The 17,439-nt window shown below is 44.8% G+C and overlaps 1 pseudogene; it reads left to right on the top strand.

The window, feature by feature from the left end:
• Nucleotides 1–9,625: 9,625 nt before the first annotated feature.
• On the top strand, nucleotides 9,626–16,544 carry LOC105869221 (small ribosomal subunit protein uS11-like; annotated as a pseudogene).
• Nucleotides 16,545–17,439: the final 895 nt, after the last annotated feature.

Here is a 17,439-nt window from a genome sequence, read left to right on the forward strand (position 1 = left end):
AGGACCAAGTCCACATGGTGGCCACAAGGCCCTCCATGATCGACCCCCGTCACTCACCCCTCTGGGCCCTGTCTCCCACCAGTCTCACCCACCCAGCCCAGCCTCACTGCCATTTCTTAAAATGCCAGGCGTGCCCCTGCTCGGAGGCCTCAGTATTAGCTGCTCTTAGTCTGGAAAGCTCTGCTCCTGAGTATTCGTGTCTGGCTCTTCCTTCCTGTGTTCAGATGTCACATTCTCAGCTAGGCTCCTCTGTTTAAAATCCCTTTGCCCCCATGACTTTTCCTTTTGTGGAAAGAACTTCCTTGTCACCTTCCAAAAATCCTACAGAGTTTACTTATTTATTATGTTTATTGCTATCCCCCTCCCCCAATCACTGTAATGGAAGCTCCTCTAGGGCGAGGAGCTGCCTCTTGCTTCCGGATGCATCCTAAGCGCTTACAACAGTTCCCGGCACATGACAGACAGTAAGTGCTATGGTTTAAAATGTCCCCTCCAAAATTCATGTTGGAATGTAACTGCCATTGTGACGGTATTAACGCACGGACTGCCGTGTGATTTGTCTTTAACTCACGCTAGTTTTGAGCCCAGGGCCTCGTGAAGCAAAAACCCTGCAGTTGGTTCCTGAAAATCTTCCTTGCTGATGTTCTTTTTTTTTTTTTTTTTTTTTGAGACAGAGTCTTGCTTTGTTACCCAGGCTAGAGTGAGTGCCGTGGCATCAGCCTCGCTCACAGCAACCTCAAACTCCTGGGCTCAAGTGATCCTTCTACCTCAGCCTCCCAAGTAGCTGGGACTACAGGCATGCACCACCACGCCCGGCTAATTTTTATATATATATTAGTTGGCCAATTAATTTCTTTCTATTTATAGTAGAGACGGGGTCTTGCTCTTGCTCAGGTTGGTTTCGAACTCCTGAGCTCAAATGATCCGCCCGCCTCGGCCTCCCAGAGAGCTAGGATTACAGGCGCGTTCTTATTGTTACAATTTATAGTGACAATTTACTTCTAAAAATGTGGATTGCCTTGCATATAACTCATGCACAGAAAACTATAAAAAAAAATAACAAATTTTTCATTAAATTAGAAAGGATCATTTTGCTTTTGAAGTTTTTATTCTATTTTTGGAATAAAACACCATGGCTCCAAGAAAAAACTTTTTTTTTGCCAGTGCGGCAGTCAATGTGTTAAGCCATGAGTGTGTGGATCCCTTTATGGCAATTCGGGCTTCTCTGCTCTCTTGCCCCTCTGCCTTCATCCATGGGGTGATGCAGCAGGAAGGCCCTGCCAGACGTGGGCTCCTCCCCCTTGGACTTCCCAGCCTCCAGAACTGCGAGAGATCCACCTCAGTCCTCACCCAGTCTGCAGTGTTCTGTTATAGCAGCAGAAAACGGACTAGGACAGTGCACACCTGCTGAATGAGCATTAGGCTAGACAGAGTAGTTTAATTACCCTGACAGGCACAATAAAAACAAATTCCAGTTCGAAGTTGCCAAGCTGGAAGCAGAAAAGCAAAGCAGAACCACAAACCAGATTCTAAAATCCAGATCAATAAATCAACCACTTGCCAGGCCCAGATGATCTGATTTGCTCAATTTTTGTGTGAGAACGGTGGATACCCTTCCTGGAGGAAAAGTGGAATCCTAACACTCTCGCTGGGAAGATGGAGAAGGCACTGAGACTGGCTCAAGGCCTGACCTTGGCCCTTCTAAGCAGCCTTTTGTCATGCATGCCTTTGCTGAAAGAGGGCTCCCATGCCAAGGCTGGGCCTGGAATGCAGTTTGGGGGTGGGGGCAACATTCCTGAGGAGATTAGAGAAGATAGGCTCAGTGCACCCCCTAACTATCCCTTTGTTCTGGGTCTATGCCTGGAGGCTAAGGCCATTAAGCAGAAAACGTTTGGGGATGCTAAGAAATGGAAGACCAATAGCCCTGGCCCAGGCCTGGTGTTTCAGCTCGGTAGGGGCAGGGGTCCACACGGCAAGACCCAGCAAAGATGCTGACATTCTTTCATCCATAAGCAAATATTTATTGAGCTCCTTTTATGATAAGACAAATTCTTGGCCTTCAGGAAACAGCAGTAATCAATAGAAGGTCCCTGCTTTCATGACACTTCTGTGCTTCTTACCAACTAGTTATAGATTGAGTTTCCCATGAGCCCCTTCCGTGGGTTTGATAATTTGCTATGATGGCTGGTGGCTTACAGAACCCAGGGAAACGCTTACTTACTGGTTGTTTATAAAGGATATTATAACGGATAAAGATGAACGGCCAAATGAAGAGGTGCATGGGGCAAAGTGTGGGGGAAGATATGCACCAACCTCCTGGCACCTCCATATGTTCAGCAACCTGGATCAAATCTTGTTCAAGAGTTTTTATAGCGCTCAATGTCTAGCCACTCCCCTCCTTTCCTGGAGGTTGGTGGGTGGGCTGAAAGTGCCAACCCTCACATTCTCTAATCACTTGGTCCTTTTGGTGACTGGCCCCATCCTGGGCTGTCTAGGGGCCCCACCCTAAAACACATTATTAGCATAAACCCAACTGTGATCAAAAGGGGCTCTTGTGAATAAAAAAGGCACTCCTATCACTCGGGAGATTCTAAGAGTTTTAGGAGCCCTGTGACAGGACCTAGGGACAGGACCTGGGGTATTTGACATCATCATACCACAGAAGGTACCATTCCCTGTAGGACTAGATGATGAAAAGGATCCACCCATGTAAAGAACGGCGCCCTGGGCGGGGCAGGGTGTTCGTGAGACCGGAGGAAGCCCGCTGCACGGCTCAGAAGAGCAGAAGATGAAGTCGGAGAAGTGGGGTCAGACCACGTGATGGGCAGACAGGGACAGCTGCGAATATGACAATGTGGATGGATATCGCACTCTGAACTTTAATTTTACAAATATTACTCCAAAATTGTAGGGCTGATTAAAAAGCTAGTTCAGAAGTCTAGGCAAAAAGGTTTATGGATTGGGCGAAGGAGGTGGTGGTTGTGATGGAAATAAAAAGACATGAATGGATTCAAGAGGCATTAGATGTTTTAGAGCGTGAGAGACAGGATGCACCAAACAATTAACCATAGTAACTCCAATTTGATGGCAAAAACTAAGAGGTGGCGTAGGGGCATCGAATAATGCCATGCCAATATAAGCCACTTTGGCATAAGGATTATTTTGAGCTGGAAACTATTGAGAAACAGCAAAAACCAAAAAAGCTCTCTGCTCTCCTGTCATTTGCCTAAAAGTAGGATATAAATTTATATTTGTAAAGGTGTCTTCCTTTCCTAGGAAATGGAAGACAATTATTAGATTCTTAATTACCAGAGGCAACTCTAGACTGTTCATAGCCCAGACACGGCCCGGAAAGGAATCTACATACCAAACCTTACTAAAAGAACTCTTAATCATCCATTAGTTTCCCCCCATATATTTACCTTTCCACAAGTTCCCACCCCTAAAAGCTTAAACCCCTTTTCCTTTGTCTTGTCATTTCTCTGTAAATGCATTACTCTTTGGTAAGGTGCTATATAAGCCCCAAGTTCTAACCACACCTTTGAGTTACTCATCACCTTTGAGTTTCTCCCATGTGTATGCATACCGCATCCGTTAATAAACTCTGTTGTTTTTCTCTTGTTTATCTGTCTTATCTCAGCTTAATTTCTGGGGCCCAGCCAGAACGGTAGGGAGTAACTTACGGTGGATAATTGTGCACTGTCATACAATAGCATTTATGTACTTCTTAAAGTGCCAGAAGTGAACATGTTCATTAAAGACCCAAAGATATAGTCTCTCTGTAGCACATAAAAATAAGAAGCATATAAACCTATGCTTAGTAATCAGTGTTTCTTGGAAATGTCTAATAAATACCTATTAATTGATTCCATTTAGTATAGATCCAAAGTTTTCACTTAGCAAAGAGCTTGGAAACTAGCCAATTATTGGGTTTTTTGTTGTTTTATTTTTATTTTATTTTATTTTATTTTATTTTATTTTATTTTATTTTATTTTAAGACAGAGTCTTGCTTTGTTGCCCAGGCTAGAGTGAGTGCCATGGCGTCAGCCTAGCTCACAGCAACCTCAAACTCCTGGGCTCAAGCGATCCTGCTGCCTCAGCCTCCCGAGTAGCTGGGACTACAGGCATGCGCCACCATGCCTGGCTAATTTTTCCTATATATGTATTAGTTCGCCAATTAATTTCTTTCTATTTATAGTAGAGACGGGGTCTTGCTCTTGCTCAGGCTGGTTTCGAACTCCTGACCTCTAGCAATCCACCCGCCTCAGCCTCCCAGAGTGCTAGGATTACAGGCATGAGCCACCATGCCCGGCCGTTTTTTTTTTTTTGTTTTTTTTTTTTAATTATTTTTTTTTATTTTGGCATATTATGGGGGTACAGATTTTAAGGTTTCGGCCGTTTTATTTATTTTGAGGCAGGGTCTCACTCTGTTGCCCAGGCTAGAGTGCAGTGGTGTCATCATAGCTCACTACAACCTCCAAGGCCTGGGCTCAAGTGATCCCCTGGCCTCAGTTACTGGGTCCCCAGTAATGGGACCACAGGCGTGTGCCACCACATCAGGCTAGTTTCTTTATTATATTTTTTGCGGAGACAGGGTCTCACTATGTTGCCCAGGCTGGTCTCGAACTCCTGGCCTCAAGCGATCATCATCTCACCTTGGCCTCCTAAAGTGCTAGGATTGTAGACATGAGCTACTGAGCCGGGCAAAATATATGGTTCTCTGATCAGAGGTTGATTTTGAGTTTCCTGGTCAAAGAATCCAATTCTGCCTTCTGAGAGGTTATACCTGTCCCATTCCCTTCAGACCATATTATAAATGTTGCTATCTTTTGGCTGTTTCTGCCCAACCAATGACTGAAAAACTAAAGAAAAATTCCTCACTCTTCCAAGAATCATTTTTTTTTTTTTTTTTTTTTTTTGAGACAGAGTCTCACTTTGTTGCCCAGGCTAGAGTGAGTGCCATGGCGGCAGCCTAGCTCACAGCAACCCCAAACTCCTGGGCTCAAGCAATCCTCCTGCCTCAGCCTCCCGAGTAGCTGGGACTACAGGCATGAGCCACCATGCCCGGCTAATTTTTTCTATATATATTAGTTGGCCAATTAATTTCTATTTATAGTAGAGACGGGGTCTCGCCCTTGCTCAGGCTGGTTTCCAACTCCTGACCTTGAGCAATCCGCCCGCCTCGGCCTCCCAGAGTACTAGGATTACAGGCGTGAGCCACCGTGCTCGGCCCCAAGAATCATTTTGACCAACTATTCTCAAAATTACTTGAACTTCAGGCTGACTTCTAAAGCTCTATAGAATCTCTGCCTTCTTCCTCCAGGCAAAACGCCCCTTCAGGATGGTTTCCGTGCGGCAGCATTCGCATGGAACCTCATGTGAGGGCTGGGCACCGTGACTCGCTCGCGCCTGTGTTCCCAGCACTTGGGGAGGTGAAGGCGGAAGGATCACCAGAGGCCAGGAGTTTGAGACTCACCTGGGCAACATAGTGAGAGCTCGTCTCTATAAAAAATGAAGGCAAGCAGTGGAGCTTGGTAGTATACACCTTTATAGCCCCGGGAGGCTGAGGCAGGGGGATGGCTTGAGCCCAGGAGTGTGAGGCTGCAGTGAGCTACGATCGCTCCACTGCACGCTAGCCTGGGGAAGAGCAAGAGCGTGTCTCTAAAAAAAAAGAGAGAGAAAGAAAGCAAGCAAGCTTACACTGCACTGTGCTGTGGTTGGTTTTCTCCCACAGTTCCTGGGGCCGTGACCTGGGTCCTGGATCTCCCGCTACTCGGGGTGGATGCAATACGCTGGAAACTGTGCTGTCTCCCCTCCCGGACGTCCTGGCTCTGCACAGCTGAGTAAGTCCTGTTCCTGATGCACGTGTCCCTCCCTTTTCTTGAGCACCAGCTAAGCCTTTATTCTTTTTATGTATTGTCTTCGGTATGAGCAAACTGATCTGTGTCATTTTGCACCGTTCAGGGCTCCTCTGGGCAGGGTGGGAAGCAGTGCTGAGATTTCCCCAGGATCCTGTTTGTTCTGGTCATTTGAATACGGGCAATCACCAGTCATTCAGTGAACTTGCAGCTCACTGTCCAACCTCTCATATTATGATACCAATCGCACAGGAGCCTATCAAGGACAATCTAAAACTTTAGTGACCACTCCGAGGGACTGACGTACTGTCATCCCAAGTAAATGACTGATACAAACAAAATTACTGACATGCCTAGTGCCTTAGCATCAAAGGGTTCAAAGATTCTAAATGGTCTGCCGGTCAAGATTTTAAAATTATAAAGAGGTGCCCAAAAGGCGGAAAAACTTTAAAATTGCTTCCCTAAGGACTTTTAGAAAAGTCCTGAAAAATCTGAAAATTCAAATTTAGAGGCTCCTTTCCATCTCCTGAACTGCTCAAGATGGGCCTCTCTTTTGTTCTCTTTCCTATACCTTGACTTCTTCCTTCTTCTTCATCCTTTCTCTGCCGTCCCCCTCTTCCTCCCGCACCACCACCCCACCACCCGGGACCCTCCTCTCTTTCTCTCGCTTCTCTTTCCTAAACACATTTCTTTCCCTGGACAATATCCCGTCACAATTGCTCACAATATACATGGGAATGAAAATCACTCCCGACATCGGTGGACTCACAAACCATGGCCAAAATCAAATTTGTATAATCTAGTTGAAGACTTTCCTAACTTTCCCAAGGAAAGACAAAAATTCACCAAAGAATTTAGGATTGTTTTAAGAATTTAAAATCTGCTTAATCTTTATCTTTCTGGGATCTAGAGATTGCAAAACCTGGTTAGAAAAGACAGGATGGACTTATTACCAAATTATGTTAAATACATACATCAAAATTTGAGCACAGATTAGTGTCTAAAAACATAAAAATAGGACAAGATCTCTTAGCAGCTTTCCATAAGGTCTTTCCTGTAAAAAAAAAAAAAAATTGGCCAAAAAGTCAAATTTATAAACAGAAAGAATAAATCCATCCTAATTTCAGAGACCACTTCACTGCCACTTTCCAGGAATATTCTAGTCTTGATAAGGGCAAAGTTATCACAGCTGTCTTATGTTTTTGTTTGTTTGTTTGTTTTTTTGCTGATGGTCTCAAACTAAGGTGGCAGATTTAGTTTAAATATAGAAGATATTAATAGTATGTCCCCTTCTCTAAATTATAAGATTTTTTGGAACACTGTGAAGGTACTCTGACTTAGAAAAAAAACGTGTAGACCAAATTAATAGCTTTTTAGATTAAGTAACCAGATATAACTAGAACAAGGACACCTCTATGTCTAGTCTAGACAAAGACACCTGTCTATATTGTACGGAAAAGAGACACTGGAAGAACAGCGTCTGTCTTAGCTCAAAAGATAGGACCTAAAAAGACAAAAGATAAAGTTTGACTGCCAAAATGACACCCCACTGTGGAAGTAGCTGTTCTGGTCTACCCACAATTGCCCTTAACACAAAAGGGAGAAATTTCCATGCAATTGTAGAAAGAGAGTGTTTTATGTCTAATCCAAACTCTACCACCTTTCCATCGTTCTCTTCCTTGGAATAACAAAAAGTTTTCAGTGGTAGGAATCTCACATGCATCTCAGACTGCCTTTGTCTCAGCCAGTCCAACATGCTTTTATGCTTAGTACTTTCACTCCAGAGAATTTGTTGTAAATGGAGTACCATAGCTTGGCCAATAATTTGACGATGGTAAAAACTGAATAACCCACTACCTCATCCCTCCCTTGTTAACATCTCAGACCTTCAGCCCAGCCCTGATATCCTCTGGGCCCAAAACAGCTCAGATGCAGGACATAAATAACAGAGGCTGGACTCTTAAAGATCTCAATTGATTCAGCTATGACCTTCTAAAACCACCCCAAACCTACTACCAAAAGGAGGATGTTTCATCTTATCCTGTATACTGCCAGAAAAGAATTATTCCTTGCACTAGCCTTTGTATTAACCACATGTACCCATCAAAAAAAGTCTAAAGGTTCAGCAGCCACTTTGTACAAGATACAAAGCCATTTGGGCCCATTAACAAGATTGTGCTTCCTTGCTTCCCTGTAATCCCCAATCTCAATTCCATCCTACCCTCAATCCCTGAGACAGCTACTTACTTTACAGCCGCAGGTCTATTCCTCACATACTTTAGAGTACCCTTGCAACCATACTCATAGTATTTATTTGCATTCAGTTGGGAAAACCAACAAAACATGTGGACAATTAGGCCCAAAGTGTTTACAGAAGCATGCTTTTTTTTTTTTTTTTTTGAGACAGAGTCTCACTCTGTTGCCCAATCTAGAGTGCCGTGGCATCAGCCTAGCTCACAGCAACCTCAGACTCCTGGGCTCAAGCGATCCTTCTGCCTCAGCCTCCCAGATAGCTGAAACTACAGGCACACGCCACCATGCCTGGCTAATGTTTTCTATTTTTGGTAGAGACGGGATCTCGCTTTTACTCAGGCTGCTCTCAAACTCCTGAGCTCAAATGATCCGCCTGCCTTGGCCTTCCAGAGTGCTAGGATTACAGGTGTGAGCCACTGCACCATGCCTGGCCTTTTTTCCCCAAATGTTCAACTGTAACCTTAGAGACATCCAACTCTCCCAGGAATCTATTCTCATACAATATCATGACCTTCTGTTAGGGCTTCCAGATGGAGTGCCTTGAAAAATTGATTTCCTTTGTTTGCGGAGAGTGTTTATGTACAAGGGACACAATGTCTCTAAGAATAAACTCCAATTTTATCACATCCAAATCCATTATCTAGGCCATGACATTACACAAAATGGAAAGTCTCTTTGTCCACACAGATTAGAAGCTACTGGGGACTTGTCCCCACCCAATTACCGAAAGACAACATCCAGGATTTCTCAGTCTCATAGAATAGTATAGACATTGAACCCCTAATTTTCAGAATTTGCTGCCCCTTTATATGTTCTGATAAGAGCAAAAATACCCGAGCCCTTGCCCTAGACAGATTCACTAGAGACAGTTTTCTGTAACCTAAAGGACTCCCTTCAACACATTCCTATCCTTGAATTCCTCAATTACTATGGACCTTTCTATGTATACATGAAAGATGAGTACAGGTCTTGGGGGGTTCTAAATCAAAAGCTCAATGGACACCATGGGCCAATAGCTCATTTTGGGCCCTCACTTGACCCTGGAGCAAAAGCTTGCCCTTCTTGTTTGTGTGTGGTCACAGCAGCTGCAAAGTGAGCCAAAGCCTTTGATGGTCTCGTCTTAGGATTCCCACTTCACTGCATGGTCCCTCATGCTGTTCAAACCTTACACTCAGCTGAAAATATCTAAGATTTTTCTGCTTCTAGACTGATCTCCTATAGAATCCTTCTCCCATAACATGCATGTTTCCACCACTGCAGTACCCTAAACGTCTCCATGCGTCATCCCCTACCAAAACAAGGGCGAACCTCATGACTGCCATGCACGGATTCGGGAGGGTTCTTTGCCTCGTTTTGATCTTGACCTTCTAATTTAATCCCATCGACATAAAAGAACATACTTTATATGATTACATTTCTTTTAAACACGATGAAACTTGTTTGATGGCCCAGAATATACGATCTGCGGTTTCTGGTTCCCCCTGTTAAAACCTGCTACTGACAACGTGCAGAAATGGCAGCTCGAAAGGGGAAGGAAAAGAAGTGAGACTGGGTCACCAGCCTTGGAGGTGGCCAAAAGAGAGAATGCATTTGGTGTCTGCCACATCTTTGTGTCCTTCAAGGACACCTCTGTTCGGTTCACTGATCTTTCTGGCAAGGAAACCATTTGCCAAGTGACTCGTGGGATGAAGGCGAGGGCTACTGAGATGAGTCCTCACGATACGCTGCCATGCCGGTAGCCCAGGATGTGGCCCCAAGGTGCAAAGAGCTGGGCATCACTGCCCTGCCTATCAAATTCCAGGGGCACAGGAGGAAATAGGACTCAGACCTCTGGAACTGGGGCCCAGTCAGCGCTCAGAGCCCTGGCCCACTTGGGTCTGAAGATCAGGCGGACTGAGGATGCCACCCCCACCCCCTCCAACAGCAGCCTCAGGAAGCAGGGTGCTGTGGTCGCTGTCTGTGAACAGGACTCCTCACAGTATTTTGTATTAATAAATTGCCTTTGTGTAAACTAAAAGAAAAAATAAGACCAAAGGAATCACCAAGTTGAAGAAAAGTTAAATAGACCCACATAGGCATACTCTTAATTTTTTTTTTTTTATTTCAAAACTAAAGGAAAATGGTATATGTACCTAACAGGCTAGCTATAAAATAAAGACTTCTTCTGGAATACTAAATATAAGAAGCCAATGGAGGCCGGGCACAGTGGCTCACGCCTGTAATCCTAGCACTCTGGGAGGCTGAGGCGGGCAGATTGCTCAAGGTCAGGAGTTCGAAACCAGCCTGAGCAAGAGCGAGACCCCCGTCTCTACTATAAATAGAAAGAAATTAATTGGCCAACTAATATATATATACAAAAAAAAAATTAGCCGAGCATGGTGGCACATGCCTGTAGTCCCAGCTACTCGGGAGGCTGAGGCAGGAGGATCGCTTGAGCCCAGGACTTGGAGGTTGCTGTGAGCTAGGCTGACGCCACGTCGCTCACTCTAGCCTGGGCAACAAAGTGAGACTCTGTCTCAAGAAAAAAAAGAAGCCAATGGAACGACAGATACAGAATTTTTAGGGAAAAATTACGTGACAGCTGTAAGTTAGCAGAAGACACACACTAAAACAGATGTTTTCAAAGTGTAGTCCATGGACCCCACAAGGTCTTTTAAATTTTTCCTGGGGTCTGCAAGATCAAAGCTATTTTTGCAACAATAGTAAGATGTTATTGGCCTTTTTTTTTTTTTTTTTTTTTTACTGTGTTGATATTTGCATTTGATATAAAAGCAATAGTGGATAAAACCATTGGCAGGGCTGGGCGAGGTGGCTCACGCCTGTAATCCTAGCTCTCTGGGAGGCCGAGTCGGGCGGATCGTTTGAGTTCAGGAGTTCGAAACCAACCTGAGCAAGAGCGAGACCCCGTCTCTACTATAAATAGAAAAATTAATTGGCCAACTAATATATATAGAAAAAATTAGCCGGGCATGGTGGCGCATGCCTGTAGTCCCAGCTACTCGGGTGGCTGAGGCAGGAGGATCGCTTGAGCCCAGGAGTTTGAGGTTGCTGTGAGCTAGGCTGACGCCACGGCACTCACTCTAGCCTGGGCAACAAAGTGAGACTCTGTCTCAAAAAAAAAAAAAAAAACCATTGGCAGCTTAGCACAAATCAATGCATGGTACCAACTCTACTAGCTGTTATTATATTCTTCACCACCACACAAGCACAGGAAGAAAAAAAGAGTATCTTTGATGAAACAATAAAAATATTAATTTTTATTAAGCCTTTAATATGCTGTGTGACAAGTAGGAAGTATACATAAATTATCTAGTGGACTAATGATGTTTGTCTCCAGGAAGAGCATATGTGTGATTCAGCTGTGAGCTGATCTAGCTATTGTTTTTCACCTATCAGCATTTTTACTTGAAAATAAAGTGAGCCTAACACTTCAATGGAAACAATTGACACTATTTGTTGGCAATGACAAAGTTTAAGATCACAAGTGAAAATTAAAATATTGGGAAAGTTGTACCGGCCACCTCTGGTTCAGATCCCTAACACTTAAAGACTTTTCTGATGAGATTAGTGGCAATGGAAATGAGTGTGACTATTTTTTTGACATTGTTTAATGAAATGTGTTAACATTTGGAAGGTATGCATAACTCAGTGAACCACTGTTTTCTAAATGACCAAAGGCAATGTGAAAGAACAATGCATCTAATTTAATACAGTATAAAAGGTTCACTGATAACAGTTTTAGGGTTTGCAATGCAACTAAATTTTAGGAAACTGCCACTTGTTGAGTTTTGGTATAGTATCAAAGAAGAATATCCAGAATTATCTAAAAAGAATGTTAAAATATTTCTCCCTTTTTCAATTATACATCAGTGTGAAGCCAGATTTTCTTCATATATTCTAACCAGACTACATATTGCAACAGATTGAATGCAGAAATTTAGGAGAATATAAAACAACGAGATAAGATGCAAAAGATCAGAGGAAAAGAAAAAAAAAAAAAAAGAGAAAAAAAAATGAGAAAAAAAAAATAAAATAAAACAACGAAAGAAAAGTTAGTGAGAGAAACCCTCTAGGCTGCTAGGATTACAGGCATGAGCCACTGTGCCTGGCCTCATAATTTTCTTTGTGTTCCCCACAAGGCCTAGCATAAAAATTGTGCATATTGCTGGTATTTGGTGAGTTTTTTTTTTAATATATATTCTTCTTATAGGATTCATAAATAAAATAAATTGTTCAAAGGGGTGGAAAGGCATTCAAGTCAAAGGTGTCCAGGAAAAGTTCCTACCTATTAGCTCCAGAGCTGACTCAGATCCCAAGGACTTTTCCTCTTGTTATGGGCAGAGTTTAAGATTGGCCACCTTTTAATGCCTTGATCCTGAGGATAACTGAGGTCACACTTTTAGCTATGGCATGGTTTGCAGTTTGAGTAGCTTGTACTCCCTCTACAGAAAGATGTAGGTTCTGATGGGGGCAGGGACATCCGCGCCCACCTGCCCAGGTGGGCAGACTTCCTGCAGCAGCCCCCTCTGCTTGCCTTCCTGTCCTGCCTCACTGCTGGGCTCAGCGTTCTGCAGAAATCAGCATTGATAGTATCTTGCTTCCCAGATCTGCAGGGGCCTCTCAGCTGCAGATTGGTAATGTGACAAGTAACCTTCAAGGGTGCCTGATCCCAGGTATGGTGCACACAGCAGCAACCACCTCCGGCAGTGAGCATCTCGCCAGCTACCCCACCTGCACTCCACAAATCCGGTGATGCTACGATTTGCTAGAGTGAGAGAAAACTGTTTAATTAACCATCTTTATTTGCCCCTCCAGGGTCCTGAAAGCCCTTGCCTTTCCTCCTTTTGTGCACATACAATTATGTACACTTCCCAACAAGCTATAGACTGGAGTGTAAATAATTAATTTTATTCCAATAGACCCTAAAATACTCCCTCCTTTAAGAAACCTCCTGGCTGGCCGAGCGCGGTGGCTCACGCCTGTAATCCCAGCACTCTGGGAGGCCGAGGCGGGCGGATCGTTTGAGTTCAGGAGTTCAAAACCAGCCTGAGCAAGAGTGAGACCCCGTCTCTACTAAAAATAGAAAGAAATTAATTGGACAACTAAAAATATATATACAAAAAATGAGCCGGGCGTGGTGGCACATGCCTGTAGTCCCAGCTACTCGGGAGGCTGAGGCAGGAGGATCGCTCGAGCCCAGGAGTCTGAGGTTGCTGTGAGCTAGGCTGACGCCACGGCACTCACTCTAGCCTGGGCAACAAAGTGTGACTCTGTCTCAAAAAAAAAAAAAACAAAAAACAAAAAACCTCCTGGCTGAACATTTCCCCTGGACACTAAACTCTCAACTTTTTTATTTCAAGTTTTCCTGTTCACAACTCTAAAATTTACTTATTTTTCATGGAAACATTTTATTCCTACTTTGCTATAGTTGTTTTGGTTTTGTTTTTCTGTTGTTGCGGGTTGGATCTTCATAAGTATACCTATCTGAAATTTTAATACAATAAACGACAGGTACTGACTTTGATCTTGTATGGTGGAACCTAGTAACATATAATTTTAAAAATAATGAACACATTACATAGCCTGGAAAACGAAGGTGTAGTGAAAAATATTCACAGCTCCCAGACTCCCCCTTTAGAAGGTCCTTTCTCTTATCTAAGGAAAAAGGAAGGGAATTCCATGAGTCACTGAGGAGTTTGGGATCTGAAAGCCACCCATCCCCATCCAAAATGTTTTCTGGGGACATGTTTTTAGAATGCAATAATAAGGAAAAAGACCTACCTTTATCTCTTTTCCCCATTTTACATCCTCACACCTACAAAGGTCCCAAACAAATGACTCGTAAATAAGAAGTCATTGCTATCTCCTTAACTGATAGTAAAAAATAAAATAAAATAAAATAATAAATATATTTTTAAAATTAAGAAGTCATTTTACATACATTTATATTTATTATATTTCTCAATTTAAAAATGTTTTTCATATTCAGTGTCAAGATGTAGACACTGCATCCTGTAACCCCATCCGCTACCCCCCCCACACTCCTCCTCTCCTCGTTTCCTGATGAAGAGGCTACGCTGAAGGCCTGCTGCCTGCCATTAACTCTCACTTTGCCCCAGTTCTCCCACTAGGGCTCAGATGCCCTGCCAGTTTCATCCTTCTAGCTGTGGCCAAACTTGGGAGACTATGTCTCAAAGGTAGGAAGTACTCCTAAAGCCTGGGGAAATTTCCCTACGCAATCCACAGAAGATAAGTTAGGAAAAGCCAACAGAGGCAATTCAGGAGCTCTAAGTTCCATCCTCCTAGACAAAGGCACCTGCCCAGAGGACTCTCTCTCAACAGAACCCAGTCACAAAGTGTGGGACGTCCGCAGTGCCAGGAGAGACCAGGGCAGGTGAGAAGAGGGAGTTTTCTGGCCAGTCAGCTTTTCCCCCTAGGCTGTGGAGAGAAGGCTCTGAGGAGAAGGCTCTGAGGAGAAGGCTCTGAGGAGAAGGCTCTGAGGAGAAGGCTCTGAGGAGAAGGCTCTGAGGAGAAGGCTCTGAGGAGAAGGCTCTGAGGAGAAGGCTCTGAGGAGAAGGCTCTGGGACCAAGTAGAGGAAAATGGAAAGCAGCACCCGGGTTAGCCAGAGGGAGAAAGAACAAGGAGGCCATCCCTGCAGCAGCTGGGAGGCTCTGTCTTCAACAATAGGACGCATAAATTGGAATCTGAACTTTCACAGCAATCAGTCCACACCCACATAAGAAATCAAGGCAGTAAGGAAAGCCAGAGCTCAGATGATGTGTTTAAAGTAGTGGGGATGGAAAAGGGCTGTGTTCTATTTTTTTTTTTCTTTGAGACAAGAGTCTCGCTCTGTCGCATGGGCTAGAGTGCTGTGGTGTCAGGATAGCACCTCAAACTCCTGGGTTTAAGCAATCCTCCTGCCCTAGCCTCCCAAGTAGCTGGGACTACAGGTATGCGCCACCACGTCTGGCCAATTTTTCTATTTTTAGTAGGGGGGGGTGTCTCACTCTTGCTCAGGCTGCTCTCAAACTCCTGACCTCAAGTGATCCTCCCACCTCAGCCTCCCAGAGTGCTAAGTGGTTCTATCATTAATGCTGTTATAACATTCTCTTTTTTTATTTTTGAGACATAGTCTTGCTTTGTTGCCCAGGCTAGAGTGAGTGCCGTGGCGTCAGCCTAGCTCACAGCAACCTCAAACTCCTGGGCTCAAGCGATCCTCCCGCCTCAGCCTCCCGGGTAGCTGGGACTACAGGCATGCGCCACCACGCCCAGCTAATTTTTTGTATATATATTAGTTGGCCAATTAATTTCTTTCTATTTTTAGTAGAGACGGGGGTCTCGCTCTTGCTCAGGCTGGTTTCGAACTCCTGACCTTGAGCAATCCACCCGCCTTGGCCTCCCAGAGTGCTGGGATTACAGGCGTGAGCCACCGCGCCCGGCCTGTGGTGGTTCTTACAGCAGCTCAAAAAACGTTTTAAACCGCTGCTTGGAGATGCCCGGCTTTGGTGCAGCACTTTGATTTCAAGTCCATTTGATTCCTTCAGCAATCCTCAGGGGTTGCCGGACTCACTTTCCCCTGATGCTGCAATGATTAGGAAGGCTACATAACACCGAGACAGCGCCCCGGGTGCCCCGAAAGTGAGTGTCAGTTTTACAAGAATCCCAGCATTGCAGGGCTGTGGTGAGAGAAGTGGGCAAAGCAAGAGGAAGTCTGTTACTGACACTCCGCTCTATCGGGCGATAATGCAACCGTTCACCTTCCTGTTGAAGAGTTCGACGTGCTCTCACAGTTATAAATGAGATGCTCTCAGATTGTTTTCTTAAAAATTCCTTAAAGTCATCTAGCTTTTAAAAGAGTCGTGCCATCTTGCATCAGCGATCTAACGCACTTCCCTGGTGACTGCTCTGACATAGGGTGGTATACGTCCCTTGTTTTCGTGGCTGCCCTTCATGTGAACCCCCTCCCTGTATCCGGGGGACTCCCCGCCATTTGAGCTTTAGTACAAAGCAGGCCAGTGTCCCACTGCAGAAGGACCAGACGCTTACTGTCCGAGCAGCTCCTACAGCAAGGGAGTAGGCAGGTGACCTCGACTTGGCTGAGTGGACACGCCCACGTGGGATGACGACTCAGGAAACAGTAATGCAAAGGAAGAAGCAGAAAAACACTTTATTCCAACAACAGCCAAACCCGGTTTCATGCAGTGTTCGGTGCTGGCAGCAAGAAAGGCTTCATCAGACTGGGTCCATGCTGTGACTTTGGCAGTGGTCATGCCTCCCTCCCTCCCCTTTATTTATGCCCATTTCCAGAGCTCTCGTCTCTAGGAGACCCTGTGAGCTGCCCAACGCCTTCTTTTGGCGCTCAGGCCCAAACTTTGGCGACATCTTTGGGTCTACTCTGGAATCCTATGAACAATCCATCAAGAAGTTCTGACAGTGGCCCATCTCCTCTGCTGCTACTTCCTGGCCCAAGCCGCCCTTATCCCTCGCCTGGATTACTGCAATAGCCTCCTTTTTAAAAAAAATCACCCACTTAGGCCGGGCGCGGTGGCTCACGCCTGTAATCCTAGCACTCTGGGAGGCCAAGGCAGGTGGATTGCTCGAGGTCAGGAGTTCGAAACCAACCTGAGCAAGAGCGAAACCATGTCTCTACTATAAATAGAAAGAAATTAATTGGCCAACTAATATATATAGAGGAAAAAATTAGCCGGGCATGGTGGGTGCACGCCTGTAGTCCCAGCTACTCGGGAGGCTGAGGCAGGAGGATTGCTTGAGCCCAGGAGTTTGAGGTTGCTGTGAGCTAGGCTGACGCCACGGCACTCACTCTAGCCTGGGCAACAAAGCAAGACTCTGTCTCAAAAATAATAATAATAATAATAATTAGGATTTGGAATCCTAACTCTCTAGATCAATATAATAGGGTGTAGCTACTACAGATTATGTCACCTGAAAATTTTATAAGAATTCCTCATAGGTCTTTTTTTTCCTATAGAGACGACGTCTTGCTACGTCGCCCAGTGGCTGTTCACAGGCACAGTCATAGTGTACCGTAGCCCCAAACTCCTGGGCTCAGGTGATCCTCCCGCCTCAGCCTCCTCAGTAGCTGGGATTACAGGCGTGTGCCACCGTGCCTGGCTCCCATAGGTCTTTATTCAAGTTGTTGAAGCAAATATTGAATGAGGTAAAGCCTGGCCTTTAGAAATCTCTCCCCAAGTTGCGATTGATTTTATCAGTACTCGGGTTTAACTCTCCAGTCAACAATAAATAAATGCACCCCCAACCGCTCTGCACGGAGGAGACTGTGGTTTAGTGAATGCAGCAGTGGACTG

This window comes from Microcebus murinus, chromosome 23 (assembly GCF_040939455.1).
Source record: "Microcebus murinus isolate Inina chromosome 23, M.murinus_Inina_mat1.0, whole genome shotgun sequence".
Taxonomy (NCBI): Eukaryota; Metazoa; Chordata; class Mammalia; order Primates; family Cheirogaleidae; genus Microcebus; species Microcebus murinus.